At 38.9% G+C, this 20,876-nt stretch overlaps 11 non-coding genes across 11 annotated transcripts; all 11 read left to right on the plus strand.

Moving 5' to 3' along the window:
* Nucleotides 1–252: 252 nt before the first annotated feature.
* Nucleotides 253–324, plus strand: TRNAT-CGU (transfer RNA threonine (anticodon CGU)). Its single transcript has one exon. It is a non-coding gene; the product is annotated as a tRNA-Thr (tRNA).
* Nucleotides 325–1,439: 1,115 nt separating this feature from the next.
* Nucleotides 1,440–1,511, plus strand: TRNAT-CGU (transfer RNA threonine (anticodon CGU)). The gene has a single exon. It is a non-coding gene; the product is annotated as a tRNA-Thr (tRNA).
* A 574-nt stretch (nucleotides 1,512–2,085) lies between these two features.
* Nucleotides 2,086–2,157, plus strand: TRNAT-CGU (transfer RNA threonine (anticodon CGU)). The gene has a single exon. It is a non-coding gene; the product is annotated as a tRNA-Thr (tRNA).
* Nucleotides 2,158–2,629: 472 nt separating this feature from the next.
* On the plus strand, nucleotides 2,630–2,701 carry TRNAT-CGU (transfer RNA threonine (anticodon CGU)). Its single transcript has one exon. It is a non-coding gene; the product is annotated as a tRNA-Thr (tRNA).
* Nucleotides 2,702–4,274: 1,573 nt separating this feature from the next.
* TRNAT-CGU (transfer RNA threonine (anticodon CGU)) lies at nucleotides 4,275–4,346 on the plus strand. The gene has a single exon. It is a non-coding gene; the product is annotated as a tRNA-Thr (tRNA).
* Nucleotides 4,347–5,461: 1,115 nt separating this feature from the next.
* On the plus strand, nucleotides 5,462–5,533 carry TRNAT-CGU (transfer RNA threonine (anticodon CGU)). The gene has a single exon. It is a non-coding gene; the product is annotated as a tRNA-Thr (tRNA).
* Nucleotides 5,534–6,214: 681 nt separating this feature from the next.
* TRNAT-CGU (transfer RNA threonine (anticodon CGU)) lies at nucleotides 6,215–6,286 on the plus strand. Its single transcript has one exon. It is a non-coding gene; the product is annotated as a tRNA-Thr (tRNA).
* Nucleotides 6,287–6,758: 472 nt separating this feature from the next.
* TRNAT-CGU (transfer RNA threonine (anticodon CGU)) lies at nucleotides 6,759–6,830 on the plus strand. The gene has a single exon. It is a non-coding gene; the product is annotated as a tRNA-Thr (tRNA).
* Nucleotides 6,831–8,505: 1,675 nt separating this feature from the next.
* On the plus strand, nucleotides 8,506–8,577 carry TRNAT-CGU (transfer RNA threonine (anticodon CGU)). Its single transcript has one exon. It is a non-coding gene; the product is annotated as a tRNA-Thr (tRNA).
* A 572-nt stretch (nucleotides 8,578–9,149) lies between these two features.
* On the plus strand, nucleotides 9,150–9,221 carry TRNAT-CGU (transfer RNA threonine (anticodon CGU)). Its single transcript has one exon. It is a non-coding gene; the product is annotated as a tRNA-Thr (tRNA).
* A 379-nt stretch (nucleotides 9,222–9,600) lies between these two features.
* On the plus strand, nucleotides 9,601–9,672 carry TRNAT-CGU (transfer RNA threonine (anticodon CGU)). The gene has a single exon. It is a non-coding gene; the product is annotated as a tRNA-Thr (tRNA).
* The last annotated feature ends 11,204 nt before the right edge of the window (nucleotides 9,673–20,876 follow it).

Here is a 20,876-nt window from a genome sequence, read left to right on the forward strand (position 1 = left end):
GGAAAGGTGTTGGTCTCATAAACATGGGTTCCATCCCCGTCTGTGCCTGAGGTTTTTTACACAAAGAGCATTTATACTGTTTGTTGATTTATATACCTAAAGAAAACATGTCTATAAACTGTATTATCTGTCATACACCATCTCTATAGTCAGAACATTCCTTAACGCCCCATGTAAAAACAGAACTATAACTACCACTGCCTATACAATCAATAGTGTAGTCAGACGACACGACACAGCCAGCAAAACGGAGGCGCAGTGGCCAAGTGGTAAGGTGTCGGTCTCGTAAACCCAAGATCATGGGTTCGATCCCCATCTGTGCCTGAGGTTTTATACTCCAATAGGATTTATAGTGTACATTCCTTTATATACCTATAGAAAACATATCTAGTTACTGTATCATCTGTCATACACCATCTCTATAGTCAGTACATTACCTAACGTACCATACACAAACAGGTCCATACCTACCACTGCCTATACAATCAAAAGTCTAGTCAGACGACCAGATATCACCAGCAAAATGGATGCTTAGTGGCCAAGTGGTAAAACATCGGTTTTACACCCAAATAGTATTTATACAGTACATTCATTTATACATCAACAAAAAACATATACTGTATCGTCTGTCATACACCATCTTTATATTCAGAACATGAGGTTCTGAATATACAATTATGTATATGTTTAACTTCTTATACAAATCTCAGATGTACATTCATTTAACATATAGACAAACACATATTTATATACTGTACAAAAATCTCCATTGTATCCACTGCCCAATGTAATGAAACTATATCTCTATATAGGCCATGATCTTCATGTGGAAAAGTGATATACAAAATTCTACTCAGATGTTGAGACGTCACAGAAGACGTCACCAGCGAGCTGACGGCGCAGTGGCCAAGTGGTAAGGCGTTGGTCTCGTAAACCGAAGATCATGGGTTTATCCCCATCTGTGCCTGAGGTTTTATACTCCAATAGGATTTATAGTGTACATTCATTTATATACCTATAGAAAACATGTCTAGTTGCTGTATCATCTGTCATACACCATCTCTATAGTCAGTACATTACTTAACGTACCATACACAAACAGGTCCATACCTACCACTGCCTATACAATCAAAAGTCTAGTCAGACGACCAGATATCACCAGCAAATTGGAGACTTAGTGGCCAAGTGGTAAGGCGTCGGTCTCGTAAACAAGGGTTCGATCCCCGTCTGTGCCTGAGGTTTTATACTCAAACAGCATTTATACTGTTTGTTGATTTATAAATCTATAGAAAACAGGTCTATAAACTGTATCATCTGTCATACACCATCTCTATAGTCAGAACATTCCTTAACGTACCATGTACAAACAGATCTTTAACTATCACTGCCAATACAATCAATAGTCTAGTCAGACGACAAGACAAAACCAGCAAAATTGAGGTGCAGTGGCCAAGTGGTAAGGCGTCGGTCTCGTAAACCAAAGATCATGGGTTCAATCCCCATCTGTGCCTGAGATTTTATACTCCAATAGGATTGATAGTGTACATTCATTTATATACCTATAGAAAACATGTCTAGTTACTTTATCATCTGTCATACATTATCCCCATCTGTGCCTGAGATTTTATACTCTAATAGGATTGATAGTGTACATTCATTTATATACCTATAGAAAACATGTCTAGTTACTTTATCATCTGTCATACATTATCTCTATAGTCAGTACATTACTTAACGTACCATACACAAACAGGTCCATACCTACCACTGCCAATCAAAAGTCCAGTCAGACGACCAGATATCACCAGCAAATTGGAGACTTAGTGGCCATGTGGTAAGGTGTCGGTCTCGTAAACAAGTGTTCGATCCATGTCTGTGCCTGAGGTTTTATACTCAAACAGCATTTATACTGTTTGTTGATTTATATACCTATAGGAAACAGGTCTATAAACTGTATTATCTGTCATACACCATCTCTATAGTTAGAACATTCCTTAAAGTACCATGTACAAACAGATCTTTAACTATCACTGCCTATACAATCAATAGTCTAGTCAGACGACAAGACAAAACCAGCAAAATTGAGGGGCAGTGGCCGAGTGGTAAGGTGTTGGTCTCGTAAATCAAAGATCATGGGTTCGATCCCCATCTGTGCCTGAGGTTTTATACTCCAATAGGATTTATAGTGTACGTTCATTTATATACCTATAGAAAACATGTCTAGTTACTTTATCATCTGTCATACACTATCTCTATAGTCAGTACATTACTTAACGTACCATACACAAACAGGTCCATACCTACCACTGCCTATACAATCAAAAGTCTAGTCAGACGACCAGATATCACCAGCAAATTGGAGACTTAGTGGCCAAGTGGTAAGGCGTCGGTCTCGTAAACAAGGGTTCGATCACCGTCTGTGCCTGAGGTTTTATACTCAAACAGCATTTATACTGTTTGTTGATTTATATACCTATGGAAAACAGGACTATAAACTGTATCATCTGTCATACACCATCTCTATAGTCAGAACATTCCTTAACGTACCATACAGAAACAGATCTTTAACTAGCACTGCCTATACAATCAATAGTCTAGTCAGACGACAAGACAATACCAGCAAAATTGAGGCGCAGTGGCCAAGTGGTAAGGCATCGGTCTCGTAAACCGAAGATCATGGGTTCAATCCCCATCTGTGCCTGAGATTTTATACTCTAATAGGATTTATAGTGTACATTCATTTATATACCTATAGAAAACATGTCTAGTTACTTTATCATCTGTCATACATTATCTCTATAGTAGGTACATTACTTAACGTACCATACACAAACAGGTCCATACCTACCACTGCCTATACAATCAAAAGTCTAGTCAGACGACCAGATATCACCAGGAAGATGGATGCTTAGTGGCCAAGAGGTAAGGCGTTGGTCTCGAAAACATGGATTCGATCCCCATCTGTGCCTGAGGCTTTTTACACAAACAGCATTTATACTGTTTGTTGATTTATATACCTATAGAAATCAAGTCTATTTTCTGTATCATCTGTCATACACCATCTCTATAGTCAGAACATTCCTTAACGTTAAAACAAGTGTTCGATCCCCGTCTGTGCCTGAGGTTTTATACTAAAACAGCATTTTGACTGTTTGTTCATTTATATACCTAAAGAAAACATGTCTATAAACTGTATCATCTGTCATACACCATCTCTATAGTCAGAACATTCCTTAACGTACCATGCACAAACAGATCTTTAACTACCACTGCCTATACAACCAAAAGTCTAGTCAGAAGACCAGATATGACCAGCAAAATGGATGCTTAGTGGCCAAGTGGTAAGGCGTCAGTCTCGTAAACATGGTTTTGATCCCCGTCTGTGCCTGAGGTTTTTTACATAAATTTATACTGTTTGTTGATTTATATACCTAAAGAAAACATGTCTATAAACTGTATCATCTGTCATACACCATCTCTATCGTCAGAACATTCCTTAACGTACCATGCACAAACAGATCTTTAACTATCACTGCCTATACAATCAATAGTCAAGTCAGACGACAAGACACAACCAGCGAAACGGAGGCGCAGTGGCCAAGTGGTAAGGCGTCGGTCTCGTAAACATGGATTCGATCCCCGTCTGTGCCTGAGGTTTTTTACACAAACAGCATTTATACTGTTTGTTGATTTATATACCTATAGAAAACATGTATATTTACTGTATCATCTGTCATACACCATCTCTATAGTCAGAACATTCCTTAACGTTAAAACAAGTGTTCAATCCCCGTCTGTGCCTGAGGTTTTATACTGAAACAGCATTTTGACTGTTTGTTCATTTATATACCTATAGAAAACATGTCTATAAACTGTATCATCTGTCATACACCATCTCTATAGTCAGAACATTCCTTAACGTATCATGTACAAACAGATCTTTAACTATCACTGCCTATACAATCAATAGTCTAATCAGACGACAAGACAAACCCAACTAAATAGAGGCGCAGTGGCCAAGAGGAAAGGTGTTGGTCTCATAAACATGGGTTCCATCCCCGTCTGTGCCTGAGGTTTTTTACACAAAGAGCATTTATACTGTTTGTTGATTTATATACCTAAAGAAAACATGTCTATAAACTGTATTATCTGTCATACACCATCTCTATAGTCAGAACATTCCTTAACGCCCCATGTAAAAACAGAACTATAACTACCACTGCCTATACAATCAATAGTGTAGTCAGACGACACGACACAGCCAGCAAAACGGAGGCGCAGTGGCCAAGTGGTAAGGTGTCGGTCTCGTAAACCGAAGATCATGGGTTCGATCCCCATCTGTGCCTGAGGTTTTATACTCCAATAGGATTTATAGTGTACATTCCTTTATATACCTATAGAAAACATATCTAGTTATTGTATCATCTGTCATACACCATCTCTATAGTCAGTACATTACCTAACGTACCATACACAAACAGGTCCATACCTACCACTGCCTATACAATCAAAAGTCTAGTCAGACGACCAGATATCACCAGCAAAATGGATGCTTAGTGGCCAAGTGGTAAGACATCGGTTTTACACCCAAATAGTATTTATACAGTACATTCATTTATACATCAACAAAAAACATATACTGTATCGTCTGTCATACACCATCTTTATATTCAGAACATGAGGTTCTGAATATACAATTATGTATATGTTTAACTTCTTATACAAATCTCAGATGTACATTCATTTAACATATAGACAAACACATATTTATATACTGTACAAAAATCTCCATTGTATCCACTGCCCAATGTAATGAAACTATATCTCTATATAGGCCATGATCTTCATGTGGAAAAGTGATATACAAAATTCTACTCAGATGTTGAGACGTCACAGAAGACGTCACCAGCGAGCTGACGGCGCAGTGGCCAAGTGGTAAGGCGTCGGTCTCGTAAACCGAAGATCATGGGTTTATCCCCATCTGTGCCTGAGGTTTTATACTCCAATAGGATTTATAGTGTACATTCATTTATATACCTATAGAAAACATGTCTAGTTGCTGTATCATCTGTCATACACCATCTCTATAGTCAGTACATTACTTAACGTACCATACACAAACAGGTCCATACCTACCACTGCCTATACAATCAAAAGTCTAGTCAGACGACCAGATATCACCAGCAAATTGGAGACTTAGTGGCCAAGTGGTAAGGCGTCGGTCTCGTAAACAAGGGTTCGATCCCCGTCTGTGCCTGAGGTTTTATACTCAAACAGCATTTATACTGTTTGTTGATTTATAAATCTATAGAAAACAGGTCTATAAACTGTATCATCTGTCATACACCATCTCTATAGTCAGAACATTCCGTAACGTACCATGTACAAACAGATCTTTAACTATCACTGCCAATACAATCAATAGTCTAGTCAGACGACAAGACAAAACCAGCAAAATTGAGGCGCAGTGGCCAAGTGGTAAGGCGTCGGTCTCGTAAACCAAAGATCATGGGTTCAATCCCCATCTGTGCCTGAGATTTTATACTCCAATAGGATTGATAGTGTACATTCATTTATATACCTATAGAAAACATGTCTAGTTACTTTATCATCTGTCATACATTATCCCCATCTGTGCCTGAGATTTTATACTCCAATAGGATTGATAGTGTACATTCATTTATATACCTATAGAAAACATGTCTAGTTACTTTATCATCTGTCATACATTATCCCCATCTGTGCCTGAGATTTTATACTCTAATAGGATTGATAGTGTACATTCATTTATATACCTATAGAAAACATGTCTAGTTACTTTACCATCTGTCATACACTATCTCTATAGTCAGTACATTACTTAACGTACCATACACAAACAGGTCCATACCTACCACTGCCAATCAAAAGTCCAGTCAGACGACCAGATATCACCAGCAAATTGGAGACTTAGTGGCCATGTGGTAAGGTGTCGGTCTCGTAAACAAGTGTTCGATCCATGTCTGTGCCTGAGGTTTTATACTCAAACAGCATTTATACTGTTTGTTGATTTATATACCTATAGAAAACAGGTCTATAAACTGTATTATCTGTCATACACCATCTCTATAGTTAGAACATTCCTTAAAGTACCATGTACAAACAGATCTTTAACTATCACTGCCTATACAATCAATAGTCTAGTCAGACGACAAGACAAAACCAGCAAAATTGAGGGGCAGTGGCCAAGTGGTAAGGTGTCGGTCTCGTAAATCAAAGATCATGGGTTCGATCCCCATCTGTGCCTGAGGTTTTATACTCCAATAGGATTTATAGTGTACGTTCATTTATATACCTATAGAAAACATGTCTAGTTACTTTATCATCTGTCATACACTATCTCTATAGTCAGTACATTACTTAACGTACCATACACAAACAGGTCCATACCTACCACTGCCTATACAATTAAAAGTCTAGTCAGACGACCAGATATCACCAGCAAATTGGAGACTTAGTGGCCAAGTGGTAAGGCGTCGGTCTCGTAAACAAGGGTTCGATCACCGTCTGTGCCTGAGGTTTTATACTCAAACAGCATTTATACTGTTTGTTGATTTATATACCTATGGAAAACAGGACTATAAACTGTATCATCTGTCATACACCATCTCTATAGTCAGAACATTCCTTAACGTACCATACAGAAACAGATCTTTAACTAGCACTGCCTATACAATCAATAGTCTAGTCAGACAACAAGACAATACCAGCAAAATTGAGGCGCAGTGGCCAAGTGGTAAGGCATCGGTCTCGTAAACCGAAGATCATGGGTTCAATCCCCATCTGTGCCTGAGATTTTATACTCTAATAGGATTTATAGTGTACATTCATTTATATACCTATAGAAAACATGTCTAGTTACTTTATCATCTGTCATACATTATCTCTATAGTAGGTACATTACTTAACGTACCATACACAAACAGGTCCATACCTACCACTGCCTATACAATCAAAAGTCTAGTCAGACGACCAGATATCACCAGGAAGATGGATGCTTAGTGGCCAAGAGGTAAGGCGTTGGTCTTTACATAAATTTATACTGTTTGTTGATTTATATACCTAAAGAAAACATGTCTATAAACTGTATCATCTGTCATACACCATCTCTATCGTCAGAACATTCCTTAACGTACCATGTACAAACAGATCTTTAACTATCACTGCCTATACAATCAATAGTCAAGTCAGACGACAAGACACAACCAGCGAAACGGAGGCGCAGTGGCCAAGTGGTAAGGCGTCGGTCTCGTAAACATGGATTCGATCCCCGTCTGTGCCTGAGGTTTTTTACACAAACAGCATTTATACTGTTTGTTGATTTATATACCTATAGAAAACATGTATATTTACTGTATCATCTGTCATACACCATCTCTATAGTCAGAACATTCCTTAACGTTAAAACAAGTGTTCAATCCCCGTCTGTGCCTGAGGTTTTATACTGAAACAGCATTTTGACTGTTTGTTCATTTATATACCTATAGAAAACATGTCTATAAACTGTATCATCTGTCATACACCATCTCTATAGTCAGAACATTCCTTAACGTACCATGCACAAACAGATCTTTAACTACCACTGCCTATACAACCAAAAGTCTAGTCAGACGACCAGATATCACCAGCAAAATGGATACTTAGTGGCCAAGTGGTAAGACATCGGTCTAGTAAACATGGCTTCGATCCCCGTCTGTGCCTCAGGTGTTATACTCAAACAGCATTTATACTGTTTGTTGATTTATATACCTAAAGAAAACATGTCCATAAACTGTATCATCTGTCATACACCATCTCTATAGTCAGAACATTCCTTAACGTACCATGTACAAATAGGTCTAAACGTACCATACAGACACAGGTCTATACCTACCACTGCCTGTACAATCAATAGTCTAGTTAGACGACAAGACAAAACCCACAAAATTGAGGCGCAGTAGCCAAGTGGTAAGGCTTCGGTCTTGTAAACATGGGTTCAATGCCCGTCTGTGCCTGAGGTTTTATACTCCAATATGATTTATAGTGTACATTCATTTATATACCTATAGAAAACATGTCTATTTACTGTATCATCTGTCATACACCATCTCTATAGTCAGAACATTCCTTAACGTATCATGTACAAACAGATCTTTAACTATCACTGCCTATACAATCAATAGTCTAATCAGACGACAAGACACACCCAACTAAATAGAGGCGCAGTGGCCAAGAGGAAAGGTGTTGGTCTCATAAACATGGGTTCCATCCCCGTCTGTGCCTGAGGTTTTTTACACAAAGAGCATTTATACTGTTTGTTGATTTATATACCTAAAGAAAACATGTCTATAAACTGTATTATCTGTCATACACCATCTCTATAGTCAGAACATTCCTTAACGCCCCATGTAAAAACAGAACTATAACTACCACTGCCTATACAATCAATAGTGTAGTCAGACGACACGACACAGCCAGCAAAACGGAGGCGCAGTGGCCAAGTGGTAAGGTGTCGGTCTCGTAAACCGAAGATCATGGGTTCGATCCCCATCTGTGCCTGAGGTTTTATACTCCAATAGGATTTATAGTGTACATTCCTTTATATACCTATAGAAAACATATCTAGTTACTGTATCATCTGTCATACACCATCTCTATAGTCAGTACATTACCTAACGTACCATACACAAACAGGTCCATACCTACCACTGCCTATACAATCAAAAGTCTAGTCAGACGACCAGATATCACCAGCAAAATGGATGCTTAGTGGCCAAGTGGTAAGACATCGGTTTTACACCCAAATAGTATTTATACAGTACATTCATTTATACATCAACAAAAAACATATACTGTATCGTCTGTCATACACCATTTTTATATTCAGAACATGAGGTTCTGAATATACAATTATGTATATGTTTAACTTCTTATACAAATCTCAGATGTACATTCATTTAACATATAGACAAACACATATTTATATACTGTACAAAAATCTCCATTGTATCCACTGCCCAATGTAATGAAACTATATCTCTATATAGGCCATGATCTTCATGTGGAAAAGTGATATACAAAATTCTACTCAGATGTTGAGACGTCACAGAAGACGTCACCAGCGAGCTGACGGCGCAGTGGCCAAGTGGTAAGGCGTCGGTCTCGTAAACCGAAGATCATGGGTTCGATCCCCATCTGTGCCTGCAGATATAGCGTTTATATTATAATTTAAATAGCTACAGAAAACATGTTGCTAATAAATTATATACCTATAAAAAAATGTCTATTTACCTTATCATCAGTTATACAGCATGTCTTTATTAGGCACGTTTCTAATTGTAACTTTCCCCTACTACCTATACAATCTTGTGTATATTAAAATTATTATAGAAATTTAAGATGAGAATTAATATATATATATATATATATATATATATATATATATATATATATATATATATATATATACACATATACATATATATATATATAACACCTTTATAGACTATATTACACTGCATTATCCATGTTACGCAAGCACTTCTACTCAGACGTCACCCAACACGTGATTGAGGCAAAGGCGGCGCGGTGGCCAAGTGGTAAGGCGTCGGTCTCGTAAACCGAAGATCACGGGTTCGATCCCCGTCCGTGCCTTGTGTCAATACCGATATTTTAAATAAACCCCTATATACATAATCCTATAATATATCCACATTCCTATGAGTGCTTTAAAGAACTTCTGAGCTTTTAGAGACAAATAATCTATATCCATTCTTCTCTAATATACACACCATGATAGCTCTTAATACATAATACTCTCTTTGTCGTCCACCAATAGGTTGCAACCAGCTTTTTTATTTTACTGCAATCAACGAACAACCTGTACAGGTGCGGGTTAAACCCCTCACAGGCAGTGACAGCAGTTGAATTATGTCTCATCCTATGTTAGATCTCTATTGTATACTGCAAATTGCACAATAAATTATCTATATACTGTGGAGCTCAACAGGAAAAAAAAAAAGAAAAAGTTGCCTACTAGTGTTATTCTGACTGCGGCCAGCAGAGCGCGCTCTGCTCCCTCCATTGTGTCTGAGCTGCAGGCAAGAGTGCTGTGGTGAATACAGAAGGAGCTATAGGAAGAAAGCAATATGTGGGACTCTGCAGCATGATGAATGTATGGGGAGAAGAACTGCAGTGTCTGAGCCTGCAGATCCCAGAATCCCCACCGATCATGTGGGGGAGAAAAGCTGACCAGCCCTTGCTGAGTCAGTGTGGGTAAAGGGGGTGTGGGCTGCTGTAGGTGTCTCCCCATTTAGCATCTGCACCAGCACAGTGGCCACTGGCGATAGATGTGTCATTTAACACGTGGGAAACTTTGTAGGATCTGCTGTGCTCTGCCCCCAACCCTCCTGCAGGACCCCAGCGAGTGGAGACCCCCAGCACCTGCCTGCAGACACATGGAGAGGCACAGAGGACAGTCATGTGACTTAACAGGAGCCCCGACAAATCTGCTTTTTTTGGGGGAGGTGTCCCTGCACCCCTACCCCGTGTCATGGAAGAAAAGATCCAGTATGGAAAATAATCAGTGTGTTGTGTAAGTATTAGCAATGAAGAGGTTAACTCTTAAGTTACTTAACTCGGGAGCACGATAGCTAAAGTGTGAAGTAGACACCCAGGACAAGGTAATTGTGTTGTGCTACAATTGTATCACCACAATACAGTTGTGTGTGTGATAGGTCCAGTCTTGGACAGTAGTTGTGGGGTAATATGTTTTTGTGGCCTGGGGGACACAACCGGTTTGGGTTGGGCTTTCTTTTGTCTGGTTTATTCCCATATTGACATGAAAATGGAACAGCAGAGGAAATTGAAGATATAGATCAGACTGGTACTGAATGCTGCAAATCACAGGTGTGTACTGCACACAGTTGTGTTATGCCACACTCTGTGTTGTTGGGGGGCTTTTGTGTGCTTTTAAACATCACAAAAAAAAAGGGATGAAAGAAGCACTTGGTTATCTAAGTCATTTAAATGGTATTAGAGAGATCACCCTCCACCATAGTACACACAAACGGGAACACATTGGGCTTTCATGATAGAACACTGTTGAACAGGCGCCTTAGTGTCTAAATTTAGGAGCCCAGGGGATTGGATACGAGGAGTATGATATCAGCAATATGTTCTAGAAGACAGTGACAACATATACAATGCTCAGGTATTATAAATAACAAAGTTTAAGGGTAAAGTAACGTTGCACCCGGAAAAAAAAAAGTGCTTTGCCCACTATTACGATAGAGACAGATTGGTTTGAGGTTAGACTGAATGTCAGAAAAATTGGTTTATTTGCAGTTTGTTTTTGAGGATGAGACATAGACTCCAAGATTGCATGCTGTGAAATAAATACGGCTCTAGTGACCTGTGCTGACTGTGACATTTAATATCCACATTTGCCGTTTTCTAGGTGACACTGGTGGCCCTTTGCGGAGGAAGAGAGTTAGGAGCTGGGTCTTTGCGGGCGAGGTGCGTGCCATTTCCAACTGGCCTACAAAGTCCCAGTTCTGACCTTTCCTAATCAGCAGTCCTGACTCCCTAACATCTCAGCCTGGCCTGTCTACAGTCCTATTGTATCTCTGCTTGATATACATATATACTGCATATGTAACACATACCGATCAATAGGTCCCCGATCTCTGCCATGTGTAGATATTTTTTTTTTAGAAAAAATAAATATTCACTTATTGACACAATTTAACAAAAAGTTATCGGGTAGAGATTGATATTCAGTTGCCTTAGTGAGCAGTAAGGGTTAACTTAATGCTTCACCAGACCAGTTTTGCAGATGGGGGCGCGAGCGTGATTTGGGCTGTCAATGTGAAAAAGTGTATAGTTTAATAATAAATACAATTTATTACAAACAAAAAAATGAAAAACATATTTCAAAACCTTTTATTTATAAAGCATTTGTAAAATGTTTTTTAATTGTTTCATTGCCATCCTGAGATGACGACAAGAGTACAAAGTTGATTTACCCCAATTCTTTCCCATGCAAACGAAACTTCGGTGGGGGATATTGCTGTATAGGGCGAAATGAAAAAAAAAAACCTATGGTCAGTAAAAACTCCCGTTATTGCTGGCAAAAGCAATTTGATAAAATAACCCCATAGTTTCCAAAATTTAGTACAACTTCCAGGTTTTTATACACATCACCTGTTGGACTTTGTGAGCCCAAAATGTCAAAAGTGGATTTATAAAAAACATTTTTAACACACCCACCCCCTAAAAAAGACAAAACGAGTTCTCAATTAAAAAAGTGCCCCCCCCCCCCCCCCCCAGGTAAACCTAAAAATTGTTTATTCATCAATAAGCCCCAGAAACGTGCAGTATATGCGGCTTGCATACCGGCCGCACTGAGTCTTGTGATTATGTTATTAATTATTACACCTATTTTCATTTGCAATAACACAGAATTAATCTTTGCTGCAAATTCTATTCTGAGCCATCTGTTTAATGGATTGTATTACTATTTCCTAGTATTGGATTGTCCGCTAGTAACACATGTTGTGTAATGGTTTAATTTTATGCCTTATTTTGTTCTTTGATTTGCGACTTAGTATAAATTTCAGAAGCTTAAGCATAGTGGTCCGGGCCAGGGTAATGACTGTGTATTTTGTTCTATTTAATACAAATAACACATTTAGCTTTTATTTATTAATAGCCTTAAACTGCAGCATTTGCCCCGTGACGTTTCGTCACAGTTGCTATGAGTCTGAGATCAATGAAAATAATTCAAAGTTGATTTCCCCCCCTGGTGTATAGTGATTTCAGTGTAATTTTGGCTTTGCTTGGTATAAGTAGGTTTATTGTCTGATTGACTATTATACAGTTAGAGTCATTAGATTGTACCGCTGGCTTTATGCCCCAGTATAAATCATTCCATGCATGGGGCTGCTATTATCAAGTTGAGCGAACCTTGACAAAAATAAGTTTTTGATGATGACAATATAAATGACTTAACTCAGCCCAGGTTATATCTGGGATGCCTCATATCTTCAATTAGTTTTAGGATTTCATATATAAAGGGTTTTTAGTGAGATTCAGATGTGACCAACAGAATCCATCTCCTGATTTTCTTGGAATTTTAGTGTAAAACTGCTTCAGAATTCTGTGAAATCCTAAACAACACAAATACGCGTGTGTGTGTGTGTGTGTGTGTGTGTGTGTGTGTGTGTGTGTGTGTGTGTGTGTGTGTATATATATATATATATATATATATAATTACTCAACTTGCTGAAAAAGTTAATTCTGGCTATGATAGAAAGGTGTCAGAACACACAAGTACATCACGGCTTCCTGAGTATGGTGCTGCATAGCCACAGACCGGTAAGAGTGCCCATGCTGACCTGTCCACCGCCAAGTGTGCGCCAGAACTAGACCGTAGAGCAATGGAAGAAGGTGGCCATGTCTGATGAATCACGTTTTCTTTTACATCATGTGGACGTCCAGGTGGTTTACCTGGGGAAGAGATGGCACCAGGATGCACTATGGGAAGAAGGTAAGCCGGCGGAGACAGTGTGATGGTCTGGGCAACGTTCTGCTGGGAAACCTTGGGTCCTGGCATTCATGTGGATGTTACTTTGGCATGTACCACCTACCCAAACATTGCTGCACACCAAGTACATCCCTTCATGGCGACGGTATTCCCTGAAGGCAGTGGCCTCTTTCAGCAGGATACTGCACCCTGCCACACTGCAAAAATTGTCCAGGAATGGTTTGAGGAACATGACAAAGAGTTCAAGGTGTTGACTTGACCTCTTAATTCCCCAGATCTCAATCCGATCGAGCATCTCTGAGATGTGCTGGAAAAACAAGTCTGAGCCATGGAGGCCCCACGTCGCAACTTACAGGAGTTAAAGGATCTACTGGTAACGTCTTTTAATGCCAGATACCACAGGACACCTTCAGAGGTCTTGTGAAGTCCATGCCTCGACGGGTCAGAGCTGTTTGTGGCACAAGAGGGACCTACACAATATTATGCAGGTGGTATTAATGTTGTGGCTGATCGGTGTATATATTGCTCTAGATATATATTTTTTTAGTTTACAAGTAAGACATGTCAGCCAGCATATATATTATTTTAGTTGTGTCTATGTAAGTCATACATGCTGTGTGCATAGCATAAGAATTTGTCTTCAGAGTTTGCAATTTCTATCTAGTGCTCAGAAATGTAATTATTATTAGTCTGTTTCATCACTGCACTATGTCTTACATAGCCAGCCAACCCTGATGTTATATGTTTGAAGCCGTCTTTATATGTCTAAATTTGTACATTTTGCAACTAGTTGTAAAGGGTTAACCTGTAAATATGGCCGCTGTATTCTCCACTACAAGGAAGTGTAGAGCGAGGCCCGATTTATAATGAGGTTTGGAGCTTTGGCCATGTTAAGATTTTGTCTTTTACTTGTGGATCGTTATCTTTGATTATTGTCATTATGTTTGTATTACATACTCAGAATCCCGGCACAACAGTAAATAATTCATTTAATAACAGAGTATTTTGATTGAAGTTTTGGTATGTGGCTCAGTAATGCTAATTGTACAGAGATCATTGGAAATAAAATCCATGTCTACATAGTTCTATCAATAAACTCCACTGTTGACATCCCTGCTGCCATATTACTTGTCAGATATTCCAGCATTACTACCCCTAATATCTCTTATCTGGTCTATTGGTATCACAAATCCCCCCTCCTAAATCTCACTTTTTCCAGGCCTGTTGTAGGAATCTTTTAATGAAACTATTACTTGTATGGGTTAAACAGAGCTGATCTTGAGTCGTATATCCTATACCTCTATGTAATATACACAGGGATTCAGTATCCTATAACTTTATGTATACAGAAGGTATATCATATACCTCTATGTAATATAAACATGGATCCATTATCCTGGGAGTATATCATATACCTATATGTAATAAATACAGGAATCCAGTATCATATAACTTTATGTATACAGAAGGTATATCATATAGCTCTATGTAATATAAACATGAATCCAGTGTCTTGGGACTATATCATATACATCTATGTAATAAATACAAGGATCCGGTATCATATAACTTTATGTATAAAGAAGGCATATCATATACCTCTATGTAATATAAACATGGATCCATTATCCTGGGAGTATATCATATACCTATATGTAATAAATACAAGGATCCAGTATCATATAACTTTATGTATACAGAAGGTATATTATATAGCTCTATGTAATATAAACATGAATCCAGTGTCTTGGGACTATATCATATACCTCTATGTAATAAATACAAGGATCCGGTATCATATAACTTTATGTATAAAGAAGGCATATCATATACCTCTATGTAATATAAACATGGATCCAGTGTCCTGGGATTACATCATATACATCTATATAATATACACAAGGATCATGTTGCCTGGGGGTATATTTCTTACCTCTATGTAATATACACGAGGATCCTGTGTCCTGGGGGTATATTTCATACCTCTATGTAATATACAAAAAGATCCTGTGTCCTGGGGGTATATTTCTTACCTCTATGTAATATACACGAGGATCCTGTGTCCTGGGGGTATATTTCATACCTCCATGTAATATACAAAAAGATCCTGTGTCCTGGGGGTATATTTCTTACCTCTATGTAATATACACGAGGATCCTGTGTCCTGGGGGTATATTTCATACCTCTATGTAATATACACGAGGATCCTGTGTCCTGGGGGTATATTTCATACCTCTATATATCTATATATATATATGCCTAGTGGCGTGTGTTAGTCTGTGTGTGTGTGTGTGTGTGTGTGGAAAAAATAAAACCAAGCTGCAGCGCCACCTGCTGGGCGGAGTTATACACTGACCTATTAAATTCTTAGTGTGTGTGGAAAAAAAAATTCAGAAAGGGCTGAAATTTGGTATACTAAGATGTTTTTAATTTGTTAATTTAATTTGTTAATTGTTAAAAGTGTTTATAAAGATTTAAAAAAAATATATATATATTTCTTGAAGGAGAAGTGATAGTGGGGAGTGGTTGGTGGTTGCCAGGGGTGACAGTGGGGAGTGGTTGGTGGTTGCCGGGGGTGACAGAGTGAGAGGAGTGTAATACTCAGGACCGCTGAGAGAGATCCCTGTGTCTGGATAGACATCTGGATAGATGTGGCGATGAAAATGAAGGATGAGGTGATGGAGAAGAATGATGAGGTGGTGACATGTGGACAAAACCACGTTAAAAAAGGGCGCTTACGTCGGGAAGTAACGCTCTTCCCCTGAGGAGGCCTGGGCTAGGCCCAAATGCATGACAAGAACCTTTTTAACACCTTAAGTAGCTTGATTTGACTAGTATGCATGAGTATCATGCACGGGTTAACTTGTGTAATATACACAAGGATCCTGTGTCCTGGGATGTGTCCTCCTATTTCAAATGCACAGGCCCAGTGCCTGTCTTACTGCAGCAAGAAAAGTAATAAGCCAGTTCACTAGGCTTTAGACTCTATACAGTTAAATAAGATAAATCACTACAACTTCTAAAGAAAATTGTAAAACCGGCCACACACATGCAGATTTCATTAGCAAAGATGAACCTTTTTCAGTGGAATGTCGGGTGGCTTTACCGTCACCGTGAGCCTTAACAGCAGATGAGAATTGTATGGAGTCAGATTGGAATGTATCTGTCAGAGTGGTCAATCCAAGTGGCAGATGACCTCCATTGATGCATGTGGGAGGCCTATAGCAGGCTCAGAAATTAGGAGAATCTCGTAAAGCCACATGCAGAGTACAAAGTTAGTCCTTGTCTGTGGAGTGTATTTCTGCATCTTAATTCCAAAATCCCGAAAATTTAGTTTTTTTTGGATATGAACTATGAAGGTAAAATACATTGTTTAGTGTCATCCTGACATTCCACTGCAGCTATGTTATAAAGTCTTAACCTAAATTCATTACAGACAGCTGAGATCCATTTTTTTTATATCTTTAGAGCAGTGTCCGGATGGGATCTGACACTGAGCTGCTATGACATCACTGAAACTAACCCTGTGTGTGAACCAACCAATCCACACAGTGCATATATATGTTAGAGAGTGACTTTACTCACTCTTTATAATGTTGGCAGCACACTCTGGTATGAACTTCAGCCACAGACACTTGGCTGTTACAAAAACCAAGCTTGGTAATATACAGGTAAGCTCCCGTACACCACAATGTTTATTTTCATTCACAGCCATAAGACTCAAATTGTTCTAAAATATATAATAATAGTAATAATAATAAGATTTGTGCAGATTTGGGGGACAGGAGACTGTTTCGTACTTTATATCGCCTCGTCTATAGTAAGCCATGTGCATTAATGTGATGTTTCTATGGTATATCATGAACAGAGTCTGCGAGCCCCCCCCTATAGTAGATGATAGGAGGAAGCGAGAGGCCGTGTTGAGTTGTCAGTACCTGTTACAAACTACAGATGATCCGGTTACCTGTGGTTGACGTATATCTTGTACCTGGAGGGTGAATGGAAGAGATCACTCTGCAGACTGGATACCGGGATTATTGCTGAGTCTGGAACAGCAGTACAAGTGATAGCGTGTTTATAATGTATGATGTATATCTCTTGTTAACACTATAACAGCCTGTAATACGGCCTGTGCTTAACCCCTTGTCACGTTATCTCCCAGCTAACACTACATACAAGCCCATAACGCTGCCCCCCCTCCCGCCCATGGGCTAAAAATTGCCAGACAGCCCCTGACACTGGCCTAAGATTATCCCTTTGTAACTATGATGTATAACTTAACCCTTTGATGGCCGGTTTACATGGAGCGCTGTTTAACAGCATATATCATGCTGGCATTTAACCCCTTGTTACTCACCTGTTATAGGCCAGGTTTTTTAAATACTTTTAACAAGCCTGCAAATTCCGCCTGGCGTTAAAACATTTAATCAAGAGTGTTACTTAACCCCTTGATGCAATGCTGCTCTGGTGTTTAACCATCTATAAGCGCTGGAATTAAACCTCTTTACAACCCTGCTATCTCACGCCATTGGTTTTTAACCCCTTGTTATTCCAGCTAATACAGACCAGCGTGTGTTTTTGTTTTTAACACCCTGGAAGTCTTTAATATTGGCTCGAGATTAACCCCTTCAATCCATTCTAACACGATGCCATCCATTGATAGCTTGTATTGGCATTTAACCCTTCCTGCTCTACTACATTATTTCATAGCATACTGCCATGGTAAGTGCTTGGTAGGCATTTTGCAAGTACAAATACGTAACCACTTATAAATCTAATTTAATGTTTGGGTTTAAATTATTGCGCCTCTGTTAACCCAGTGATTGCTTTAACCCACTGCTTAACCCTTTGCAGCTGTACAAACAGGGTGATTAACCCCTGGTAGCTCAGATGACATGCGCTGGCGCTTAACCGCCTGCAGGTGAACCTACAGATTATCGTTTAACCCCTTGTAATCCAATGCACACAGGCAGATGTTTAACCTCTTGTTGTATGTAACACTTTATATTATCATTATATTCTACTTAGAAAGTGCCAACATATTAGATAGTGCTGTAAAGGCATCGTGCATTGAATTGCATGGACCAAGGGTAAAGATTGCCCTGCACAAATGAGTTTACAATATAAAGTGTAGGATATACTTGATACATAAGGTTATGAATATATGTGAATACTATCTTAGTCTCTTCGGTAGTTAAACAAGTGGCTAATTGTAATCCTGTAAAGACACAATTAATCCCTTATTTCTTTTCATTTTAATTCACTTTTGTATAAACCAGTTTGGGTGATTTAGCAGAAGACCAATCTCTCTTCTATGATCCTGTTTGTGTTACGGTACCTTATAACTTCACTGAGTACAGAGGTGAAAAGTTCTCATGATCTCTCCACAGAGAAAGGCAAAACATTAGCAGATGCACAGATCAACCACACATTGTTTTCTGCATATGTATAACAGGGGGATACAATTGTAAGGATACTTTTTCCTTTACGGACCTACCTGAGGTGCCGGAGCAGAACCATGTACATATTGTTTAATTGTTGAATTTTCAGACCAGGGGATACATGTATCAAGCTGCGAGTTTCCTGGTGGGGATTGAAAAGTGGAGATGTTGCCTATAGCAACCAATCAGATTCTAGCTGTCATTTTGTAGAATGTACTAAACAAATGATAACTAGAATCTGACTGGTTGCTATAGGCAACATCTCCACTTTTCAAACCCGCCTGGAAACTCTCAGTTTGATACATCTGTCCCCAGGAGTGATGTGACTGTCATTTAATGTTTCAGTTTGCAGTATCAGAACCAGAAGTTGTGCCTGATGACTCCATGTATCGCCAGTGAAGCATTTCAGTACTCCAGTGACCAGCAAGAAAAATAAAGGACTTTGAGGGGCAGCTGTGTTTAAGTAAACCAGTCATAATGCCCCTAAAAATCCTTATTGTTCTTGCAATATACAACACTCTCCAGTCAACAAGACCACTGTATTGGATTTTTCAGCATTACCCAGAATCCTTTTGAGTGATGGAATTGTCCTGTGTATATGTATAAATCTTTATATAACATGTACATCTGTCATAACTTGCTGCATGTAATATCATTTTACAGCGCTATCAACCTGCGTAATAATTGGTTTTGATGCTGATCTGCCCTTTACTTTGGTTCAGATTTCAGGATAACATCTTCCCTTATTTCTCTGTATTGCCCTGCGTGACAAGAATGGTTATAGGGGCAGTGATGCCATCTATAGAGAGAAAGGAGGATAGATCCACCTTACCGACCTAGAGTTCTAGCGCTGTTTGAGGTTTAGGCTCGTTAGGGAAAGAGGTGACTACTATGGGGACAAATTGGATCTGGAATACACCATAGCCTAGCCTTGAGGTGATCAGCACTCTGGGGCTCCTGAAAATTTAAGGACTGTGTGACTTGTCCTATAAATTATGGACACAAGATACAGTGTGGGCATCCCCCCAATCCTCATTCTTGGTCTAGATTCCCAACATAGTGCCCCTGGTCATGTGCACCTCAAAGTGACCAATCACAGAATACCATTGGTCTAGTGGGTCCCTAAATTTCTAATTCTCACTCCAAGCTGAAGAGCAAGTGGGGAACAGGACTGAGTCATACTGTAGTCCGCACATTAATATGATGAAACAATGATTAGCGTGAGTCTGTAAAATGTGACGGGTTAATGAACAAGGGCCTGATTCATTAAGGATCTTAACTTGAGAAACTTCTTATTTCAGTCTCCTGGACAAAACCATGTTACAATGCAAGGGGTGCAAATTAGTTTTCTGTTTTGCACATAAGTTAAATACTGACTGTTTTTTCATGTAGCACACAAATATCAACTTTAAATTTCAGTGTACAAATAAGCTATCAAGTATTTGTGTGTTACATGAAAAAACAGTCAGTATTTAACTTATGTGCAAAACAGAACACTAATTTGCACCCCTTGCATTGTAACATGGTTTTGTCCAGGAGACTGAAATAAGAAGTTTCTCAAGTTAAGATCCTTTATGAATCGGGCCCCAAATGAACATTTAACCAGGGCTGACTTCTGAATTATGAAATAACTCACCTTCTTGTGAATGTCTTAATTGTAAGGTAAAACGGATACTGTACTTGGGGTGTGCAGAATATTAGTCCAAGAATGACTTCTGTCACCGAGACAGCAGTAAATGAATACAATGATACCCTAAACCTATAGGAGTGGATCATTGTGGGTATTTGTGTGTAGTTCCTACATATTCCGTAAAACACATGTCATAATATTCAGCGAGTATAAGCTTGAGGTAAAGGGCAGGCTGGAACGT

Source organism: Mixophyes fleayi, chromosome 6 (genome assembly GCF_038048845.1).
Source record: "Mixophyes fleayi isolate aMixFle1 chromosome 6, aMixFle1.hap1, whole genome shotgun sequence".
Lineage (NCBI taxonomy): Eukaryota > Metazoa > Chordata > Amphibia > Anura > Limnodynastidae > Mixophyes > Mixophyes fleayi.